The sequence below is a fragment of the Montipora foliosa genome, chromosome 2 (genome assembly GCF_036669935.1).
Source record: "Montipora foliosa isolate CH-2021 chromosome 2, ASM3666993v2, whole genome shotgun sequence".
Lineage (NCBI taxonomy): Eukaryota > Metazoa > Cnidaria > Anthozoa > Scleractinia > Acroporidae > Montipora > Montipora foliosa.
The window spans coordinates 28989004-28994003 of NC_090870.1; the positions used below are offsets into that span (position 1 = coordinate 28989004).

Below are 5000 nucleotides of genomic sequence, written 5' to 3' on the forward strand. Positions count from 1 at the left end.
TGAAGAGTTTGGAGTAAAGAGGTGACGACGTCACAAAAACTAAATTTGTAAAAATCTGGGAATTGTTGAAAATGTCTGAGAGATTACTAATAAAAAATATCTCTTGCCAAAAATCAGCGTGTTGTTGCAAATCAATCAAGAAGTGAGCGATCGTCATTTGCGCATATCACGTATCAAAACCGAGATACACATGCACCCTTGATGTAATTCAAAATGCCGCTGAAAAAGCAGACGAACAAAAAACGAAAACTTGCTAAACCTTACCCTATGCACATGATACCCAAGATTAGAAATTGTGTTATCCTATGATTTGGAATTTTTGTCACAGTTTGAAAGACGGCTTGGACTATCTGATCTAACTTGCGCTATACAATACAGTAGGTAGTGGTACTTTGTTAAGAGAAACGCCTTAGAAACATAACGGGGCGAGTAGGTGGCGTGGAGATGGATGAATCTACAAGCTGTATGAAAATGCTTTCTGTTATGTCTCAACAGGTTTGCTTACGAGGTAGTGCGACCTTTATTTTACAAACTTTGGAATCGATGATTACGTTATCCATCATGGTCTGCAAGTAACCAGCGCTTTTACGATTTGCTTTCGAGTGCATACCTCTGAAAAAAACAGTCAACGATCTGACCGTCGTGACTTACAGCTCATCAAAGAACTTCAACGAAATCCTGGTAAACAGGATGTCAGCAATTCATCCTACCATCAACGACAAACCAGTGTAAGGAAGAAAAAAAATGTAAATTCAAGTAATATTAAGAAACTACTGAGAGGGTTGAATGTATGATAACAGGCAACAGAGTTTATTGAAGTTAAGTCGGCATTTCAGTTCCCTCGATGCCCAGTAGAGGTTGTTTCGTGTTCAAGTTTGCTTGGTTTTGGAGCAATTTTGCGGCAGTGAAAAGAAACAAACAAAAACAACAAACCGATCCTCACAATGTCGCAATATCAAAATCGGGATAGACTGCGAACAGGGTCCATTCGATTAGCGACCATTTTGATTAATGATGGTAATAGGACTAAGTGGAGTCCATTTCGGTCTGTAATCATACGAATGATTAACAAAATCGGACGACAGCTTAACGGGAGACCGATTTGTTTAATCAGGAGTATGATTACAGAATGAATTGTCCTGTTACCAATTAATCATAACAATTACAATTTCCGAGGAAACAAAATGCATTCCTTTTTCACTGTCTAGTGTTACAAATTAGTCCATTTTGGAAATCTCCAGTTTGGTAGAGTAGGTGATTGTTGCTATGGTTATTGTGATAAATTCTGTGATTGGTGGATTAAGCTGAGAGCACTTAATATGATTGGCTGATGTAACTGTCCTATTACAGGTTTCCGATAACAGCCAACTGTCTAATTTCACTGTCCAATTACCCCCCTACATAATAATTAGTGAAAAATAAAGCAGTTAATGGGCCAATCAAATTTGAGAAAATGTAATGGTTATGATTAGCTCTGGAATAGTGCGTATTTCACCACCCAAAGGAATATCTCGAATTTTAACAAAAGAATAAAATAAGGACTCTTTTAGCGTCTTTCAACGTTAGTGGGTGATCACAAGAAAATACCACAGTGGAGAAGGTGTGGTTCCCCAGCCATGGGTCAGAGAAATTTGTGCGCGCGAGGGCAAAATGGGTAAGTGCCGGGTTACAAGTCAACTGAGAAAACACAGTGCTGTAGCCTTTGAATGTAGCGAATAAACTCACCCATTTTCATAACGTAAATCATGTTGTTCGCGGCAGTGTTAACAAGTCAACATTTGCGTGAGAAAGGTAGAGATTTGTATCGATCAGAGAAGGTCCTTGGCAGGCTCACTTCCATTTATAGCCTCGGTAACTCAGCCACAATTTAAAATGGATGCCATGTGAGCAATGGCAATTTCGACCCATAAATGAAGAAATAGGTAGATTCCTTTCTACACACAACCAAAAACTGTTCCACTTGTAAAATTCAGTTGCATCTTTTTTTATCTCCTACGCAGAAATAGTGGTGTATCTGTTGATTACGGTATCTGGCATCATGTTTGTACCACATGGGAGAACACGAATGGCTCTTGGAAAGTTTACAAAGATGGTAGCGAGGAAGCCCGTGGGTCTCAGTTGAAGTAACAAAGGATCAGTTGAAGTGTGGTAATGAAACAAAGACCAACGGAATCCTCATTGTCGGCCAAGAACAAGATTCGTTTGGTGGCGGTTTTGACCCAAGTCAACATTTCCTTGGAGAACTGACGGGCCTCAATATTTGGAACAGAGTTCTCTCTCCGATTGAAATCTTGGAAATGTCGAAATCGTGCCATGTGGGGAAGGGTAACGTCAAGAAATGGTCTGATTTCAAAGTAGGAATGAGAGGCAATGTAAGGGTTATCTCTCCATCAGCTTGCGAAGTGTAAAATTCAGTTTGCATTTTCTGCATTTTTTTTTTTATTATTAACGATCTTTTCAATAAATCGTATGTCGTTTGTAATCAGTGTTTCATTATTGGCTTCTTTTTTTCGAAGAGGGCCGGGAAGGGGGGGGCGGGGGGGAGGGGGGAAGGGGGCATTGGCCCCGAGATTTTTCATCATTTTCAGTCGATCGAATATAAAGTTGGCCCTCAAGAACGAAATCAATCTGAAAGCAGATTGCGAAAGCCAGGGGCACCCAACGATAACCTTTGGTGAAATATATGTTCGGAGAGTCAAACTGTTTTAAGAATTTCGGTTCTGCTTTGGCAAACAGCTACATATATCTTTACTCAAATATCACCTAAAAGATTCGCATCCGGGGAAAAGTGGAAAAGTAGTCCCTTACGTTTTCAGAAGGGGTATTTTTGCACTTTTTGGCACTTAAAAAAGTTAAACTTAGCTGTTTCGGGTGAGCAAATGGTTCGGTTGGACGTTAGAGAGTAACGTTCTGTTAGAAATTTCTGAAATGAAGAGATCGTTCCCTAAAAATTTCGGACCCTTTAATTTTCAGCTAAGATACCCGAACAGATCAAATTCTTCTAGGTGATAAATTGAACATCTCTTTAGACAGTCTTTAAACATTACAAGGAGCTCAAAGCCTTTGGCTTAATTTGCCCATTGGGTGCCCTTGAAAAGCGACAGTCACTTATAACACGAGATCCGAAAGAAGAGTGAAAGAGCAGAGCATGGATTGAGTTTACTGACATTTAACGACAAAATGCTCCTTTAAAATGTCATATGTGACATTGATGTCAACGCAGAATGCAGAGTTAACCTTGATGCCGTTCATTCAGGGGCTGCATTCTACTTTAAGACAAAATGTTTGTTTTGGTGAACCAATATGGAAGCTGGTCACTTGTGCGATAAATTCTTTATGGCAGTTCGTTATGTTAATTTATTGGATTAAGCATACATTCACATTTATATAGGCCCGTTTAAACGGTTTAAATCTTTGCTTCGATACGCATCCAACACTTTAATTGAACGAAATGTTCGGTGCGTTTGAACAGGTAGTCCAACATTGTTGAAAACGCAAAAAAATGTTGAAAGCTTGTTGAAAGCGTATTGAATCAAGTTTAAATCGGTTTAAACTTTCATTCATCATCGATTCAATTTTTGTAGAACATAACAATTGTAGAACACACTTATGCTCACATCAGGCCTTAAAAGTCAACATGGTGTGGTTTATCTTGACCAGAGAGACTGGTTTCTAGTTCTTAGTTCCTCGCAATCAAATTTCGCGAAAGTGTTGGTTCTTTTGTTGCAACCAATTCTCTACCTTGAATTTACGATTATCGTTAATTCTTAATTTGCTCTGAATTAGCTATTATCATTAATTTAGAAGACTGAAAGCTGATATGGATTACGGGAAATGGCCATATATTTTTTAAAAGACAGCCCAAGTGTATGGACGTAGGACTCGAACCTGGGAATGTTCATTATTAATCTGTCACCCAAACACTTGACCAACACACCGCTAGCTGCTCAGGGACAATATTTTAAGCACTATTTGATAATGTTGTATTATCACTCGGCAACAAACAACATTAAACACTGCAAAATGTCGGTCTCCAAACTTGACGACAAAGCTCAACATTTTAAAATCAAAGCTTAGGCTTAAATTATTAATCTAGCTTAGGCGGTTAGGCCTAATACTTTTTCAGCAGCGATATTTTATGAGAGACTTAAATAAATGTGTTTTAGAGGGCGCGGTGTCTTGATCTTCAGTGGTGAAACGAAAACAAGCGGTTTCTATAGAATACAAGCTTCGTGTTCAAATCCACTCCACGGATATGATTTTTTATTTCCTTATTTTCTCTGCTACCACAAGTCCTGGGACACAGTATCCTAAATTAACTATTACAGTTAATTCAATGCAAATTAGGAATTAACGATAATCGTCAATGTAGAGAGGAGATCATGTTGTTTGTTGACGCAATGTTGGAACCGTTTGAACGGCCTCCGCACCACTTTTTTCTGCGTCCAACATTTGCGGGAACATCAGTTCAACATCTGTTGAACCGGAATGTTGGTCAAATGTTGAAATCATTTAAGCTTCGGGAAGAAGTCACGTGTATAGAAGAACCTTGCCTTTTTCTTGAAATAAGACTTTTTCATGTTGAAATAGATGGTTATTTTTTTCAATTTTAGAGACTAGAAATTCGTGAATACGTAGAATTGGAGCAGCCTGAATTGTAGCGTAATAAAACGATCTGATAAGAGATTTATTAAACAATGCCTTAAACAATTTCTTGAGGAAAGTCTATCGCTCAGATTAAAAGGCGAAAGAATGGTAACATAAATAAATGGACGCCTGAATAAACGAAATGAAGAATGGAGCAGAAGTTCATGGATTGTGGGTTTCTGCTTGGAGTCATTACACTGACTGCGGTTCAAAATGTGTCTTTCTTTTTTTTTCCGGTGGAATATTAAGCGGAAGGTTAGGGGTCAACCGGCCCACAGAGTAGGAGAAGAACGCTTTTAAATAGTTAATCAGTAGATTTATTCTCGCGTTTACGTTAGGCCAAGCTTAGCGTT

General features: G+C 38.6%; 1 pseudogene; it reads left to right on the forward strand.

Moving 5' to 3' along the window:
- The window catches only part of LOC137992796 (C-reactive protein-like), a 33737-nt pseudogene extending 31329 nt beyond the window's left edge, over window positions 1–2408 (forward strand).
- The last annotated feature ends 2592 nt before the right edge of the window (window positions 2409–5000 follow it).